The 19,722-nt window shown below is 39.2% G+C and overlaps 1 protein-coding gene across 4 annotated transcripts in view; it reads left to right on the top strand.

Annotated features, from left to right (window-relative positions):
- Positions 1-19,722, top strand: part of SGCZ (sarcoglycan zeta) — a 1,079,134-nt gene that overhangs the window by 253,386 nt on the left and 806,026 nt on the right. Inside the window, exon 2 of one of the 4 annotated variants that reach the window (XM_056558597.1) lies at positions 5,405-5,499. The exons of the other annotated variants lie outside the window; for them this stretch is intronic. The gene's annotated coding sequence lies outside the window, so the exon portion shown is untranslated. The remainder of the gene's footprint in view (positions 1-5,404; positions 5,500-19,722) is intronic. 4 annotated transcript variants of the gene reach the window in all.

Genomic DNA, 19,722 nt, shown 5'->3' with positions numbered 1-19,722 from the left:
GGGAAAAACAGGGTGTACACAATTGACCTCACAATGTACTGGCTGACTCATTTAGAAAGACATTAATCTGGTCACTCTATATTTGATATTAGATGCATGTTGTCATCAATGCACCCTATTCACACACCAAAATGGCAGATTTTACAACTTCAAATCTGCAGAGTATACTGTGTGAATACACTATAATGCTTATCTGTATTATAAATTAAAAAAAGTTACATTTACAGTTACATTAAAAATAATCCCTACTGACACTTAACAATGAAGTATGACATGGATTGAACGAATATTTAGAATATAGCGATATATATTCGTAATGACAAATATTAGTTTGTTTTTCCCCTTCACAGTACACATCACAACAATGATGTGTACTGTGTAAAAAAAAGAAAGTGATCATCCCTCCCTGCTTCCAGCTTGTGGTCCAAAGAAGGCTCCAATATTATTTACTGTGTGAGTCGGTGTGGAGCGCAAATATTTCGTATATGTGAATATGCAAATATTTGCAAATATTGGCACTTCCAGAGGACACTGACCCCTTCCCTCTTTTAGGTGAAAGATATAATCACGCATGCACACTGGAAATTTCATTAAAACTTTTTGTAATACCCCGCCTAGTCTCTTGGTCATATCTTTCCCCAAGCCCAAGGTGGTGTTTTGTAGGGCACATTTCTTACCGGCAGCTATCTTTGAATGGAAATTACTGTAGAGGTGGGGGAATGTTTGATTCCCTGGCTTCACAACTTAGTTTAGGGTCAATTCAGTCATGTTACAGAAGTTTCAGTTTTCTCAGCATCCCTGGTCAGTATGGTAACAACTTAGTCATTATGGATATAACATCATTGAGTCCTAAACAATGCCCAGGCGTTATAAGAACTAGTATGATTATTTAGTTGAGAGAATTTTAATCAATAAGTATATTAGATACGTTGTTTCTATGATGCAAGGACTATAAGATTTATCCAAATCTTGTACAGTCTCTTAAAGTATCCATATCACTATCTAAAGTGAAATAAAGGCAAAGATTTTAATTTTAATAAGTCATTGAACTACCACAGCAAATAGGATCCTGCTTGCTATATCAGCGGTAATAATTCATCAATAAATGTCTGATATTTCAATTTTTCAGTCATCCCGTAATTTGCATCTATTTAAACAGTAGCCCCTAACTCATACATATCATTCATGTAAAGAGTGAGATGCCTTACAATGTATAGTAGAGGTCTCATTAATGCAGATTTATCAAGATTCATCAGATAAGGGTGATTGCCGCTTTGTACTTTACCTTCATTCAATGACAGGATGTAATTCTTTATGTCTGTCATCATTTCTTGCAATATCTTCATAAAGCATAACGAGGCTATGAACATGAAAAGTACTGATAATGCCAAAAATTAAGTGTGTTTAATTAGCATCCACCAAGTACCGTAACATTGCATGACTTTATTTAATTGAATCATCCACTTAGCAACATTGTATCTTCATTACTGCTGTTAGCAAGTTGAATTTACATAACAGATTTCTAAGAGCTACATAAGAAAGCTATTGCTGTTTAAAATTAAATAAGGGACAGATATATTTTAATGTGCTATAGGGATACTACACCAAATATGTTGATATTTATGTATTATTTAACCCCTTTTAGCCAGACTGAGCCAGAATTCAAAAAATTTATATATATATATATATATATATATATATATATATATATATATACATCACCAAAAGGTGCACAAAGCACAACGACATATAACTCCCCAGAAATAATAAAGCATAAATAAGCTAAAAAAAATATGTATTTATTTAATATTTAAAAAGTATAGTAAAAAGAATGCATAAAATGTTAGGATACACAGAAGAGAAGAGCAAAATAATATACATGTGTATAAATAAAAGCAATACAAGCCACAAATGGATGCTGGGGTGAAAATCCTGTCTGGATGTCTACAAAGAAAAAGGCTGCAACACCTATCTATCTAAAGGGGTGCAAAGTGCTTGAATGTGCAAATAAATCACAAAGTGAACAGTGCATATATATAATGTATATATACACTATGGTGAGATCAGTCACTCTAAAAGTGCACAAAATATCACATAAATATAACTATAAGCTTATTCCAAGAATAAATAAACAATGAAAATGTGGAAAAGTAAAAAGCATGTAGCAGCAATAAGTAGATACAGTGCCCAGGACTCCCCCCCCCCCCCCCACACCAAAAGAACTCAGATTCCCAGGAGAGGCTTTATCCAGGCTTTTTTTTAAAGTAAGAAAGAGACTAGTTGACAGCACTCACCATCCAGAGATGCTTTATTTGTTCCGTGACAGCATTACAGGGCAGGCGGGTTAGGCAGTGTGTGGCGGGGGCAACTGTTTTGGGACTGAGCACCACCTGTACCAGTTTAGCCAGGACAGCACATTACCTCTCTTCTGTATACCTATCCCTGTTCCTGCCAGCGTCAGTGCCGGATCCGCTATTTCTCTCCTACCATTATACAGATTTTTTATTTTTTTAAGTGTTGTGCCCTTTCTGTTACAGTCATTTCAATATAAGGGATGTATAAAGAGGGTGGGGCTAGAGGGATTTTTACCTTTGAAAGAAAAAGGGATTTTAACACTATAATATAAATGTTTTTATCCCCTTGAGGACTCAGCGTTTTTCCGTTTTTGCATTTTTTCCTCATCACCTTCTAAAAATCATAACACTTTCAATTTTGCACATAAAATTCCATATGATGGCTTATTTTGTGTGCCACCAATTCTACTTTGCATTGACATTAGTCATTTTACCAAAATATGTATAATATAATAAAAATGACACATTTTCTTTATTCTGTAGGTCCATACGGTTAAAATGATACCCTACATATATAGGTTTGATCTTGTCGTACTTCTGAAAAAAATCATAACATAACTACTTGCAGGGAAATTTTTATGTTTAAAATTGTCCTCTTCTGACCCCTATAACTTTTTATTTTTAAGCATACGGGACGGTGTAGGGCTCATTTTTTGTGCCGTGTTCTGAAGTTTTTATCGGTACCATTTATGCATTGATCGGACTTTTTGATCGCTTTTTATAAATTTTTTTATGATATAAAAAGGGACCAAAAATACGCTATGTTGGACTTTGGAATTTTTTTGCGCATACGCCATTGACCGTGCGGTTTAATTAATGATATATTTTTATAGTTTGGACATTTACGCACGCGGCGATACCACATAGGTTTATTTTTATTTACACAGTTTTTTTTATGGGAAAAGGGGGGTGATTCAAACTTTTATTAGGGAAGGGGCTAAACGACCTTTGTTAACTTTTTTTTTTCACTTTTTTTTTTGCAGTGCTATAGCTCCCATAGGGGGCTATAACACTGCACACACTGATCTTTTACCCAGATCCCTGCAAAGCCATAGCTTTGCATGGATCAGCGAGATAGGGGCTCGATTGCTCAAGCCTGTAGCTCAGGCTTGGAGCAATCAAACCCAGATCGCACGTGACAGAGCAAGGTAAGGGGGTTTCCGTCCACGTCCTAGCTGATCGGGACATCGCAATTTTATCACGATGTCCCGATCAGCCCGACTGAGCTGCCGGGAAGCGTTTACTTTCACTTTCAGACGCGGCGGTCAACTTTGATTGCCGCATCTGAAGGGTTAATAGCGTGCAGCACAACGATCGGTGCCGCGTGCTATTAGCCCAGGGTCCCAGCTATGACTAGCAGCCTGGACTGACCCGGTGTGCTGCGGGGTCACGGCGTGACCCCGTTTTAATCCCTTAAGGACCCGGGGTTTTTCCGTTTTTGCCTTTTCGTTTTTTCCTCCTTACCTTTAAAAAATCATAACTCTTTCAATCTTTCACCTAAAAATCCATATGATGGCTTATTTTTTTGCCACCAATTCTACTTTGTAATGACGTCAGTCATTTTACCCAAAAATCTATGGCAAAACGGAAAAAAATCAATGTGAGACAAAATTAAAAAATAAAACCGCCATTTTGTAACTTTTGGGGGCTTCCGTTTCTGCACAGTACATTTTTCGGTAAAAATGACAACTTTTTATTCTGTATGTCCATACAGTTAAAATGATATCCTACTTATGTAGGTTTGATTTTGTCGTACTTCTGGAAAAAAATCGAAACTACATGCAGGAAAATTTATACGTTTAAAATTGTCATCTTCTGACCCCTATAACTTTTTCATTTTTCCGCATATGGGGCAGTATGAGGGCTCATTATTTGCGCCGTGATCTGAAGATTTTAGCGGTACCATTTTTGCATTGATAGGACTTATTGTTTGCCTTTTATTCATTTTTTCATGATATAAAAAGTGACCAAAAATTAACTATTTTGGACTTTGCAATTTTTTTGCGCGCACGCCATTGACCGTGAAGTTTAATTAATGATATATTTTTATAATTCGAACATTTCCGCACGTGGCGATACTACATATGTTTATTTTTATGTACACAGTTTTTTTTATGGGAAAAGGGGGGTGATTCAAACTTTTAATAGGGGAGGGTTTACACGATCTTTATTCACTTTTTTTTCACTTTTTTTTGTCGTGTTATAGCTCTATAGGGACCTATAACACTTCACACACTGATCTTTCACATTGATCACTGGTTTCTCATAAGAAACCAGTGATCGATGATTCTGCCGCTTGACTGCTCATGCCTGGATCTCAGGCACTGAGCAGTCATTCGGCGATCGGACAGCGAGGAGGCAGGTAGGGACCCTCCAGCTGTCCTGTAAGCTGTTCGGGATGCCGCAGTGCTGAACAGCCAGACTGAGCAGCCAGGATAGTTTCACTTTCGCTTCAGATGTGGCTCCCTGAGCTAACCGGCAATGTTTCACTTTCATTTTAGACTAAAGGGTTAATAGCGCGCGGCAACGCGATCAATGCCGCGCGCTATTAGCCACAGGTCCCGGCCGGGCCCGACCGGCTATGACGCGGGGCCACGCCGTGGCCCCGCGTTATAGATCGGGAGCAGACTCAGGGCGTACAGGTACGCCCTGGGTCCTTAACAGGTTAAACACAGGGACCGGGCTCAGGGCGTACAGGTGTGCCCTGAGTCCTGAAGAGGTTATTCTTGTTGTATGAATCTTTTTTTATTCTTGATTTCCTCTGCTACTGGGGCTCACATATTGGTCCAGTTACAGTGGTAATATAGCCCCCTGTCTGTCCTCAGTCTGCTACAATCCAGAAGCTCACTGCAACTGCCTGAAACCTTGAAATCACATGATCGCAAGAACAGGAAGCTAATTGGCCCCTTCTAAGCTGAATGCACAGTATTCATTAAGCAATGTGTATACAGAAATAAGGAAAGCCCTGACTGTTAGAAAGCATCCCCACCTTCTCACTGGAAAGCTTGGTTTTGTATGACAGCCGACTCTTCTCTATTTTTGTGTTGCAGTCTCCATATCACTTAAAACTCTGCAAGGACAGTCAGAAGCCTAATTGAAGAGGTAGTTGTGGACTTTCTGGATGTTTAAAGTTAGTGGCCCACAAGTGAGTAATTTGCTTGAATTTAGTGCACATTTGGTGGTGCAGATTTCCACTGCAAAAAACCAACAGCATTTCCACTACATGTTGCTGCATTCTTGGGGTATGTCCACACAAGATAGACTTCATTTTGGTCCTCAATTTAGAGCTCATTTTTCATACTTACACAGTTCTTAAGGTTGAAAAAAGACTAGAGTCAATCAAGTTCAACCTATAACATTATTTTGTCCCATCTGTGTTGACCCAGAAGAAGGCAAAAAAAAAAAAAAAAACTTCTAAGGCTGATTCCAATTGCCCCATACCAATAGAAAAAAAATTCCTTTCCGACTCCAAATATGGCATCAGAATAAATCCTTGGATTAATGTTCTGTCCCTATAGATCTATTATCCATAACCTGTAATGTTATCACTCTCTAAAATACATCTGGGCCTCTTTTGAATTTTTTTATTATGTTCACCATGACCCCTTCCTCTGGCAGAGAGTTCCATAATCTCACTGCTCTTACAGTAAAGAACCCCCAATTGTGCTGGTGTAGAAAACTTCTTTCCTCCAGACATAGAGGATGCCCTCTTGTAATAGATACAGTTCTGGGTATTAATAGGTCATGGGAGAGATCTCTGTTCTGTCCCCTGATTTACTAATACATAGTTATTAGGTCGCCCCTAAGCCTTCTTTTTTCTAAACTAAATAACCCTTATTCTGATAATCTTTCTGGGTACTGTAGTCCTTCCATTCCCTGCATTACTGTGGTTAATCTTCTTTGTACCCTCTTCAGCTCCACTATATCCTTCTTGTACACAGTATTCCACTTGTGGTATGACTAGTGATTTGTACAGTAGTAGAATTATTTCCTTGTCATGGGTACCTATGCCCCTTTTAATGTACTTTTGATGATTTTATTTGCCCTGGCAGCAGCTGCCTTACACTGGTAACTACAGGTAAATTTACTGTTAACTAAAGCTTATCCGATCGTTTCCATATCAGTCATTCCCAGTGTTTTTCAATTTAATACAAAATCCCAGACTGGATTTTTCCTTCCCATTTATCAGTGTTGAACATTATCTGCCCCTTCTCAGCCCAAACCTCCAACCTATCCAGATCCATTTGTAACAGTGCACTGTCCTTTATTGTGTTATCCACTTTACAGAGTTATACTTTACTATGCAATCCCTCTAAAAGTCCATTAATAAATATGCTAAAAAGAATAGGACCCAAAACTGACCTCTGTGGTACCCCACTAGGAACAGTCACCCACTAAGAGTATGTACCATTAACACCTACCCTCTGTTTCCTATCACTTAGCCAGTTACATACCCACTTACACACATTTTCCCCCAGCCCAATCCTTCTCATTTGATGCACCAACATTTTATGTGGCACAGTATCAAATGCTTTGAAAAAATCATGATATACAACATCTAGCAATTCCCCCAGGTCCAGTCTGGAACTCACTTCCTCATAAAAGCTGATCAGGTTAGTTTGACAGGACTGATCCTTATAAACCCATGCTGATATGGGGGTCATACATTTATTTTCATTCATATTCTCCAAAATAGCATCACTTAGGAAACCCTCAAACAGTTAACATAATACAGAGGTTAAACTAGCAGGCCTCTAATTCCAGGGGTCACTTTTTGTCCCCTTTTTGAATATTGGCACCATATTTGCAATGTGCCAGTCCTGGGGAAAGACCCTGTCACTATAGAGTCCTTAAATATTAGATATAGGGGTTGTCTATTACTTTACTTAACTCCCTTAGAACACTAGAGTGAATGCCATTTGGACCCGATGATTTGTCAATTTTGATTTTTTTTTAGGTGCCACTGCTCCTGGATTAGACAGATGACATGTACTAGGGCCTTTATCTTATCCTGCTGCATTTCACCTGACACATAGCCACTGTGAATACAGTAGAGAAGAATGTAATTTAATATACTCATTTTTTCCTTCTCTATATCCCTTTGTCTGCTTTATCCCTATAACTTCTCCCTAGTAACTTTTTAAAGGACCAAACCTTTCATTTATAATCTTTTTACTATTTATATAATTAAAGGGGTATTCCAGGAAAAAACTTTTTAATGTATATCAACTGGCTCCAGAAAGTTAAGCAGATTTGTAAATTACTTCTATTAAAAAATCTTAATCCTTTCAGTACTTATGAGCTTCTGAAGTTAAGGTTGTTCTTTTCTGTCTAAGTGCTCTCTGATGACACCTGTCTCGGGAAACGCCCAGTTTAGAAGAGGTTTGCTATGGGGATTTGCTTCTAAACTGGGCGTTTCCAGAGACAGGTGTCATCAGAGAGGACTTAGACAGAAAAGAACAACCTTAACTTCCGAAGCTCATAAGTACTGAAAGGATTAAGATTTTTTAATAGAAGTAATTTACAAATCTGTTTAACTTTCTGGAGCCAGTTGATATATATAAAAGAGTTTTTTTTTCCTGGATAACCCCTTTAAAGAACATTTTGGGGTTAGTTTTACTCTCTTTGTCAATGAGTCTTTCTGTCTCCACTTTTGCTGCTATATCAGATTTTCCATGTTTCATTTTATTCCCTGCTAGCTTTTTAGTGCTCCTTCACTACCTTCCTGTTTTAGTAGCTTAAATGCTTTTTTTGTCATTTATTGCCCCTTTACATTTTTTTTATCCACAATGGGTTTCTCTTTCTTCTGACTCTTTTATTCCCATACAGTATGCACCTTTCACAGTGAGAATTTAGGATATTTTTGGTCAATATTTTAAGCCAAAATCAGGAGTCGAACAACACAGAGAAAAGCTATAATGTAAAGATTTTAATATTTTTCTGTGCTTTGGAACAACTCCTGGTTTTGGCAAAAAACACTGATCGAGAATCTTCAAAATTGAGGACCAAATACTGACCCAAATACTATATGTGGCCTATACATAATCTGTAATAAATCCTTAGCTTATCGGTAACATAACTGGACACACTGCAGATCCTGTGTATTGTACTCTGAAGATCTTGCAAATGGAAAAAAACATGAGAAAAAAATTCACAGTGTATTTGCAATATGGACCCAATCTATATTGTTCTGTTGAAAACAACAAATATTACAATGTGCTGTACGTACAATAACATACTTTAAGTTACAGAACATTAAACTAACATACCACACATTGTTTATAGCAAGCAATAACTATAGAAAGGTTTTTATTTATGGAGAACTAGTCCAGTGTTTTCCCCACTCTATTGTGTGACTTCTGTCTCTAAACCTGGCGTGAATCAGTTTGATTGACTAAACATTGACAATTTAATAAAGATGTTATCATCAGATAACACTTTATGTGACAGGTCTGACTGTTGGATCAGAGTTAGATACCAAACAGTGTATTTTAGCTGATATGTGTATGACGAATGAATTAGGTTAAAACAGAATTGAGTCTCTATCTTACTGTGGCATATTGTGTTAAGTTAAATGCAGCTCTTGACACTTCATCTAAATCTGTTAACATAAATGTAATGGTACATTTGGGAATCGGTTAACTCAGCACAATGGGCTGTTCAATTGCAATGTTGGAAATGATGCAACTGTGAAAATATAATTCCTACAATTAGAAAAGCGGAAATGGTAAAAGGCAAGTTTGTCAATCATCTATAAATTCCTAGAGTTCTGGTAAATAAAGATGGAGATGTTAGATGACAGCTTGCATAGATTATTGTGACTGTAATACTAATAATCCTCACTTTACAATTCACACTTAAATGGTTATTATTATTGTTGCAAATGACTTCCTTCCATTTGATAGCCTGTGATTCCTAACATTTCTATAAATCAGTTAATTTACCAAAAATGACTGATTACCCCCATAAACAGCTCTTAAATCTTGGCCACTAGGTGTCTCCCTTCCCTGTACTCAGCTGTTCATTGCCTGTTGTTTGTGGAAACCAGTCCCTAGTAACAACTAGAATGTCCAAACTAAAAAAATATTCATTAATTAAACCGCACGGTCAATGGCGTATGCACAAAAAAATTCCAAAGTGAAAAATAACGTATTTTTGGTCACTTTTTATATTATGAAAAAATGAATAAAAAACTATCAAAAAGTCCGATCAATACAAAAATGGTACCTCTAAAAACGTCAATCCGGAAAGTAGAAATAGTACCGGCATTGCTGCTGAGTGTGTAGCTTATACAGGCAAGTCTGGCGTGCACCTCTGCCAAAGGGCTGTGCGGCGTTCAGACACCCAAACCATCCACTTCCTAATGCGGTGCTCAATCCTCTCAGTGTTGCACAGTAACAGTTCATAGAAGAAAAGAAAATGAGGAGGCACTCATGTACAGATTTGTGGGGATCGGTATTCTTTATTCTCGGTGTAGCATAATACAGCAAACGTGGGACGCCAGAGCAATGGAGTGCGGACCGTGACAATTGTTTCACGCCCGTCTGGGCCCGTCAGACAACGTCCCAATGCCCAGAGAAACGCCCAGAGGGGCGTGAAACAATTGTCACGGTCTGCACTTCATTGCTCTGGCGTCCCGCGTTTGCTGTATTATGGAGAATATGCACCGAGAATAAAGAATACCGATCGCCACGAATCTGTACGTGAGTGCCTCCTCATTTTCTTTTCTTCTATGAACTGTTACTCTAAAAACTTCACATCACGGCACAAAAAGTGAGCCCTCATACTGCCCCATATGCGGAAAAATAAAAAAGTTATAGGGGTCAGAAAATGACAATTTTAAACGTATGTAGTTATGATTTTTTACAGAAGTACAACAAAATCAAACCTATATAAGTAGGGTATCATTTTAATCGTATGGACCTACAGAATAAAGATAAGGTGTAATTTTTACTGAAAAATGTACTGCGTATAAACGGAAGCCCCCAAAAGTAACACAATGGCGTTTTTTCTTCAATTTCATCGCACAATGATTTTTTTATCCATTTCGCCATAGATTTTTTTGTAAAATGACTGATGTCACTGTAAAGTAGAATTGGTGGCACAATAAATAAGCCATCATATGGATTTTTAGGTGCAAAATTGAAAGGGTTATGATTTTTAAAAGGTGAGGAGGAAAAAACGAAAGTGCAAAAACGGAAAAACCCGTGGTCCTTAAGGGGTTAATCAGCACTATGTCATGGCAAATCTAAGAGTAGAATCAGTTATATTGTTATTGGTCAGAGAAGTAAGGAAAAGGAAGTACCCATATGTGTGCTCCTGACAAAAAGCCAAGCTCTGGTCACTACCTAACAAAGCTTTGCACTATGTAAGGGACTCTCAGGAGCTCAATAACAGCAATGAGAGTACATATATCAAAATTTCACCACCATTCATGGGTTATTTATTAGTTTTTCACTATTTGTCTAGAGCAATGGCATTTGGCAAGCCAAAATAAGGCTTTGTTCTAATCTTGGTTTTTAGGTATGTTGGATGTACATGGAGGTGTATTCTAACATACAGTATAATTTTAGTTTAAGTCACTGTATACTCATTCTTGGCCATTGGTCTCCATAGTAATAGTTAATACAAATGAATGCCTCCTCAAAGGATTTGATTTCCAATCTGACAGTGTAAAATTTGCTACCTTTATTAGGAGGTGTATACCTTTAAAAGATTTGGCACACATCCCGCCATCTCCTTTACCAAGACGTTTATGTGCCTTGTTAAAGTTGTTCAAATAACCTATGCACCATGATGCAGCATTCAATAAATAAAATTAACAACCTAGCTGAATGGTTGTGAAAAAGTAAAAAAAAAAATCTATACTATGTCATCATTAGCTTTTACACGGGTTATAATATTTTATATCTGTGAAGAGTTGTCATTAATAATGACACTGTAGGTCAGGTATTACGATGCCATGCATTTCTGTCTAATGGAAATACACATATAACGCATGATCAGAAATCCAGTGAATCCCCAAGATTATTCATTGTGTGCCCTAAAGTGGCACTTGTTACCTGAACTGTTAGTAAAGCTCCAAGAATGTAAGTCTTAGATAACCTGTAATACACTTTCCCAATGGAGGACAGTAAAACCTGGAATGCTTCCCAGCATTGTTGATAAATGAGCTGTATAATGTATAATTATCTTCATGTTCCCAGAAGTGTCCCATGTATCAAATACTAATTCCTTATTTAATTGTACTTTATAATTTGTGGTTGGCTCCTAGGACCCAGTGTGCTGTTATACCTTGGCAAATATCTAGTCACAGAATTCCATCTGGCAGCAATTGTGTATTGCAGAATTCTAAGTGTCACAGAAAACATACACTTATCTATCATTTATTTATCTATCTTGAAAATCGTAATATTTACATATATGGATTAAAGTAATATTTGTGGATCAATTGCTGTTTTGTGCCTTTTTTATTATCTTGAAGGCAAGAATAAAAAAAAAATATATAATAAATAAAGGACACAAAATTATTTTCCCTTTATCTCAGTCAGATTGGGTGTCATCATTTAATTATACATGTAAATAGATACAATTATAAATTCATTTTAAATTGTTAGATTTGATTTAGATATGGTAAAAATTTAGATTGCTAATTAAAGAAGTGCAGAGGAATCTGATAAAGTTAAAATTCATTATCTATGAAATGAAAATCTGCCTCTTTTATATTATCAGAGAAATCTGAATATCAGATGACACACACAATTTTCTATATATGAACTATACTGTATATTGCACAGTCAAATGTCTTATTGCAACAAGTAGACACACTGATGTTCACTTGTCTTTTCATCATCGGGTTACTGAAGCTGTAACTTTCTGAATTGTTTCCCAAAGCCATTCGAGGGCTTGTTTTTTGCTGGACGAGTTGTATTTTTAATACACATAGAGGGGGATTTATCAAAACCTGTTTAAAGGAATAGTTGCTGAGTTACCCATAGCAACCAATCAGATTGCTTCTTTCATTTCTCAGAGGCCTTTTCATAATTGAAAGAAACAAACTGATTGGTTGCTATGAGCAACTAAGCAACTTTTCCTCTAGACAGGTTTTGATAAATCTCCCCCATAATGTACTGAAAAACATTAATCAATTTTCTATGGAGGAAAGGGCAAGTGGAAAGGTTTTTTGTTGTTGTTTCATTTTCATAACATTAACCTTGCAGCATAGATGGCTTGATACCTGTATTCTGCTTGTCAGCATGAATATTGGTCTGCCCAATTTATATTGTTTTACTACTTTTGTACAATAAAATCGCTCATATGAAAAAGAAAATGTATTGTTTTTATGTCACCAAATTTTTAGAGCAAAAACTTTATTTGCCCAACAGAGCTTTGTAAGGGCTTGTTTTTGAGTGATGTTCATATTTTATTGGTACTATTTTGGTCTACATACAACTTTTTTTTAAATATTTTTTGGGGCAATTAAATTTTGTATAATTTTTTTTGTCTTAAAACAACATAACAAAAACATACCTTATACATCAGTGGTAGGGTAAATGTGATCATAGTGATCATAGGACCAAGTCAAATGCAGTTCAGTGCACAAACACAGTCATATGCATTTATGTAAAATTCAAATACAGTGGTCCCTCAACATATGATATTAATTGGTTCCAGGAGAACCATCATATGTTGAAACCATCATATGTCGAGTACATATGTCTATGTAAAAATGGTAATTGGTTCTGGGGCCTCGGAACCATTGTATGTTGAATACATATTTCTATGGGAAACTGCTAATTGGTTCTGGGATGACCATTGTATGTGGAGTGTATGGGGAGTGTTTAACAAACAAGGGTGCCTCCAGCTGTTGCACAACTACAACTCCCAGCATGCATGTACAGCCATTGACTGTCTGGGCATGCTGGGAGTTATAGTTTTGCAACAGCTGGAGGCACACTGATAGGGAAACACTGATGTATGGGGTGTATAGTGTATATGTATTGTATGTGATGTGTGACATCGCATACAATACTGTACAGTTCTTTAAATACCTTCAGGGGAGACAGAATGTCCTCCATTACGATCCTGCCGACTACAGCTCTATAGGAAAGGAAGGGGAGCAGCTCATTGGATGCCTGCAACAAGATGCTGCAGGCTATTGGCTATGGCTGCACTGGGGGGCAGGGCTTACACAGAGCTCACAGTGGAAGCCTGCGTGAGTTAGCAGGACAGCATGTGAGTAACAGGAGGCAGAACGGGGCACACAGGGCACATTAAACAACTATCTGTCAGTTGCTGAAATTGTCAGCGCTGTCAGATAGCTGTTTGTACGATGGCCCCGACACACAACAGCATCATATGTCGAGGCTGCCTTCAACATACGATGGGCTCTGAGAAGCCATCATATGTTGAAATGATCATATGTCGGGGCCATCATAAGTCGGGGGATCACTGTACAAGGAAACATGAGTAGTCCAATAAAAGCAATCTGGGTACTGCATATAATGAATTGTATCAAAACAGGAAAAAAGGAATAAAAGTAAGGCATAAAAAGAACAATAAACAAAAAATCTACCAAACCAACACTATGGTTATTGTAGGTAATACAAAATACCATCAGAAATTCATATCAATGGTATAGAGAAGCCGTATACTTGGATAGCTTCCAAGATTTCCAGCATGAAAGGAATTGTGATACAATGTGCCTACTATGAGTAAATATATATATATATATATATATATATATATATATATATATATGAACATGTTAACTTTAACAACTTACTTAAGAGTAGGAATTCAGGAGTTCATCCAATGTTGTACAATAGAAGATGTGGTAGAAGTCAAGATAGCAAAAGAGTATCCTGAAGGACACAGGATAGACTCTATTTCTAGTCTTAAAAGGAAGAATGTAAGACTAAGAGGACAATGAGTGAAAAAAACCTTGAAACAGAGGGAGTTCACTTGAGTGCACTAGAGTGGTAATAGTGCTGAACATTCCTAAAAACATGTAGAAGGGTTCCTGGTGGCTGGAAATCCCTCAAACAAAAACCTTAACAAGTAGAGAATATTTCAGCATAAATGAGGTGTTGTACCAATGTCTATGGTACGTTTTGTGAGGGCTGGCATAAAAGGAGCTTTTGTTAACTGTAAAATGAGCAGAAAGGCATTGCAATAGGAAAAAACAAATAGTAAAGGTCTCATTCATATTTGAGCATGGAGAAGTTTAGATTTATCTGAAAGGGAAGAGAAAAATGAATAAACCCACCTGATCCTTTAAGGTATTTTAGAAACAAGGGGCTCATGAAAAAATGTTATGTCACAGAAAGGAGAATAATATATACTCTATTGGTCATAGATAAAAGAGGAAGCAGTTGAATAAACTTAGAAATGCCTAAACTCAGCAGATAAGGCTTCAAAGGTTTTAAAATGTCACCAATGAATAAATCCCAAAGAGAGGTTATGTTTTTTCTAATCCAAGAAGAAAGGTTCGGGTCAGGAACTTATGACTCCAATGTGGTAAGGGGATTAGGTAAGGTGTTCACAATGGCATCTGTAGTGTGATTTGAACGGTAGGCAATAATAATAAAGAACGATCAGGTTTAATTGACTCAAAAATCAGAATGGAGGGGGATAACTATGAGCATAGTTGGTCCAATCATACAGCCTGTGGTGGTGTAATAGGTTGGGTAAATCAAAGCAACTTGCAGTACGTAGTAATGTTAAAGTGCAGAAGGAAAGCCTTGGCACTTTTCCTGTCCATATAACTTTTAGCATTTGTACAGCTAAGTGGTTAAAGATACATGTATGTTTTAGGATTGGAAGGGCTCTACGAAGGTACAATATTTTGGGCAAGATAATCGATTAACCCCTTAAGGACCCAGGCTTTTTCTGTTTTTTCATTAAAAATGTTTCCTCCTTAACTTTAAAAAATCATAACTCTTTAAAATTTTCACCTAAAATTCTATATGATGGCTTATTTTTTGCGTCACTAATTCTACTTTGTAATTACATTAGTCATTTTACCCAAACATTTACGGTGAAACGGGAATAAATCAATGTGCGACAAAATTGATGAAAAAACACTATCTTGTAAGTTTTGGGGGCTTCCGTTTTTACGCAGTACATAATGACAACTTATCATTATTCTGTAGGTCCATACGGTTAAAATGATACCCTACTTGTATAGGTTTGATTTTCTATCACTTTAGAAAAAAATCTGGAATACATACAGGAAAATGTATACGTTTAAAATGGTCATCTTCTGACCCCTATAACTTTTTATTTTTCTGTATTCAGGGCGCTATGGGGGCTAATTTTTTGCGCCGTGATCTGAAGTTTTTAGCGGTACCATTTTTGTTCTGATCAGACTTTTTGATCATTTTTTTGTGATATAAAAAGTGATCAAAAATGCGCTATTTTGGACTTTGGCATTTTTTTGCACGTACGCCATTGAATGAGCGGTTTAAAAAGCGGTATATTTTTTATAATTCGGACATTTCAGCACGCGGCGATACCACATATGTTTATTTTTATTTAAACTATTTTTCTTTTTTTATTCTTGGAAATGCCGGGTTATTCAAACTTTTATTAGGGGAAGGGATAATTCAAAGGGTTGATAATTTTTTTTACACTTTTCTTATGCAATATTATAGCTCCTATAGGGGGCTATAACTTTGCATTAACTGATCTTTAACACGGATTGATGCATCTCCATAGGAATGGATCAATCAGTGTTTTCGATGATTGATTGCTCAAGCCTGGGTCTCAGGCTTGAAGCATTCATTCGGCGATCGGACCACGCAGGAGAAGGTAAGAAGACCTCCTCCTGTGCTACAGCTGTTCTGGATGCCGCGATTATGCCACGGCAATCCCGAACAGCTCCCTGAGCTAGCTGGGCACTTTCACTTTTGTTTTTAGCCGTGCGGCTCAGCTTTGAGCGCGCGGCTAAAGGGTTAATAGCGCGCGGCACCGCGATTGGCGCCGTGCACAATTAGCGGCGGGTCCCGGCGTCACTATGATGCCGGGCCCGCCGCGATATGATGCGGGGTCGCCGTGAGACCCCGCGTTGTATCGCAGGACCGGGACTCATGACATATGCGTACGTCATGGGCCCTTAAGGGGTTAATAAAGAGGCACCTTGCCAAACCGAGAAGATTCAGCACCAGGCATGTGTATAGTTACATAGTTCATAAGGTTGAAAAAAGTCAACCTATAACCCTAATGAGCCCCTACTGAGTTGATCCAGAGGAAGGCAAAAAACCCTCATACTAGAGGTAAAAATTATTTCTCGACTCCAAATATGGCAGTCAGAATAAATCCCTGGATCAAGTTCTGTCCCCATAAATCTAGTATACATAACCAGCAATGTTATTATACTCCAAAAATGCATCCAGACCCTTTTGAACACTTTTACAGAGTTCACTATGACCACCTCCTTCGGGAGAGAAATCCACAGTTTCACTGCTGTTACAGTGCTATTAGACAGTTGGAAAGCTTTAGGAGGAAGACATTAGCCAACACCCTGCTGAGGCTGGGTTCACATCACGTTTTCAGCCATATGGGACCGCATATGGCTGGGGGGAGCTAAAACCGGGCGCTCCCGTATCCTTGACGTATGCTGCCCATATGTAATTCATTTCAATGAGCCGACCGGAGTGAAACGCTGACTTTGGTCGGCTAATTTTTGCCCCGTATGCGATTTTCCCACCGGACCTAAAAACCGTGGTGGACCATGGTTTTCATACGGGGCAAAAATTCTAATTAATTGAAATGAATTACATTCGGGCGGCATACGGCAGGGATGCGGGAGAGCCCGGTTTTAGCTCCCCCCAGCCGTATGCGGTCCTGTATGGCTGAAAATGTGATGTGAACCCAGGGGGTTCCCATATCCAACTTCTTTACCTCCCTTTCGGCTAAATACCTGGCACTTGAAGTGAGCAGGCCCTTGCTGGCGCCATCTTCCTCCACATTGCTCTCCTCATCACGACCTCTGCAGCAACTCGGGCAGCACCGCTCTCAGCCACAGACCCACAGCGGCCAGAAGATGGCTACTACTCTCTCTCTCCCTCCCCCCCCCTCAGTTCTCAGCTGTCGTCCACCTGCTGGACCTGGAGCTCCGGGAGTGCCACCGTCCTCTCTTGGACTGTTCACCTGCATCGCTGCCATGTCGGGAAAGCATGGGGCAGTTGACCCTACCCCCTGTCCTCACTCAGGACTGGCCGCCATTGCCTCTGAGTGTCACTCCAATATCCTCCTCCACCTGCTTGTTGCCTCCCCTAACAGACCAGGAGGAGGCAGCTGAGATGGCTGCAGTTGCCCAGCAGTCCCCCTCTCCTGCTAAAGGTCGAGTCTCTCATGAACTCCACTGTGCCTCTCCCCTTCTCTTGGACCCCAACGCTGATCCTCAGAGCATGCTATGAATGGGGGTTCTCTTCCTAGAAATGAGGGCCATGTTCTCCTCCCAGACCCCTTCTGCCCACCACAGTCCCTCTCTGGCCACCCAAGCCTATCTCCTAACCCCTCCTGGGGCACCTCCAGCATGTCTTGGCCCCTGACAAATTTGGATCCTGTTGTTGCAGGTATGCGACCTGCCCTTGCTGCACCAGCCACGACCCTGGAGGCCCTGCCAGGGCCCTCTCATCTTGCTCCTGCCCATCATCCCCCACCTTAGGGCCTGCCCCCCACTGAGGCCCTCCATATCTTGAGTAGTCACCCAGAGCTACAGGCTCTGCTTACTCTACTTCTGTCTTAACAGAACCTTTCTTCTCTAGCAATGGAACTTAAGTCCGCCTGGCAGCAAGACCTCCACGAAGTACAGCAAGAGGTTAATGCCCTGAATAATACTGTTCACCAGCAACTCCTGTTCAGTTTGATGACCTGAAAAACCGGAACCGCAAGAATAACATTCAGATCCAAGGGCTTCCACTGACTGTCTGCCCCCAAGACCTGATCCCGGTGATCACTGGCATCTTCAACTCCATTCTTGATCGCCCGTATCCCCCATTGAGATTGACAGGGTGCATTGAGCCCTATGTCCTCAAAGCTCTGATCCCCTCAAGCCTAGGGATTTGATTTGTCGCATGCATTACTATACACTCAAGGAGAACATATTGCAGAAGGCAAGGCAACTACGAGAGCTGGACCATGATGGCACCAGGCTACATTTGTTCCTGGATTTCTCTCGACACATGTTACGACAACAGGCGACCATGAAGCCTTTCCTTGCTGTCCTCCAGGCCTGCAACATCCTCTACCGATGGGGTTCCTGGTTTGCCTTGTCAGTTTGAACGGAGGATAAACTTGTGACTTTGCGGCAACCTTCTGACCCCCTGGGACTTCCCCCCTGACTCTACCACAGTGGGACAAGCTCTCGAAGGATCCTTTTCTCCAGCCTGTCACTAAAATGCCCACTGGCGTAGCTACTACACTGACTGTGTTTGTGAAGTGCTCCATTCAGGGACGTGAATACACAGTGGCATCCCTTTACGCCCCTAACCATGGCCAACAATCTTTTCCTAAAATAAAAAAAAAGATTGGGTCAGAGAATTTAAATAATACCGGCGTACACAAGGTATAACCCCAGTGAACTCTGTCGAATGCATTTTCTGCATCGAATAACAAGCAGAGAAGGCATTTGCATTTTCTCAACCCATCTAATCAGATTGACAAAGTGACAAGTGTCATCAGGGGCTTGTGAAGAACAAAGCCCACCTGATAGGGGGTTGATCAGGCAGCACTTTCAACAGACTAGAATCTTAGCTTAGAAAAAAGCTTGACATCTTAACTCTTACATTTTCAACCCGCCTGCCCATAAAAGCTGTAGCTTTATTATTCATAGAGCAGTATGAAAGTCTCTCCCTGTGAATGGAGCAGTGTGTTGGCACATGCTTCAGGAATTCTCTATGGAAATGCTGAAGAAGATACCTAAATACCCTTGCAAATTGTAGGCTAATGACTTCTTCAGTGCTATGAACTTCACTAGAAGTACAGGATGTTAGGGGACTTATTAAAGGGATTCTCTGTTCACAAGATTATACATAGTGTATAGTGTAGAGCGGCATAGGCCATATTTGAATTTGCGATATTTCGCGAATATATGGATGAATATTCGTCATATATTCGCTAAATTTGCATATTTGTAATATTTGCGTTTAATTTTCGCATATGCAAAAATTTGCATAGGCGAAAATTCGCAAATACGAAAATTTTCATACGTGAAAATTCGCATATGGGAAAATTACCATATGCAATTTTTCGCATATGCGAAAATTCGTACGCCAGTCTCACACTGTAGTATTAGAGTCTTCTTTACACCTCACAAGCTGGAAGCAGAGAGGGATGATCACTGTGATGTGTACTGTGAAGA

Source organism: Hyla sarda, chromosome 1 (assembly GCF_029499605.1).
Source record: "Hyla sarda isolate aHylSar1 chromosome 1, aHylSar1.hap1, whole genome shotgun sequence".
Lineage (NCBI taxonomy): Eukaryota > Metazoa > Chordata > Amphibia > Anura > Hylidae > Hyla > Hyla sarda.
This window is presented reverse-complemented; position numbering and strand designations above follow the sequence as displayed.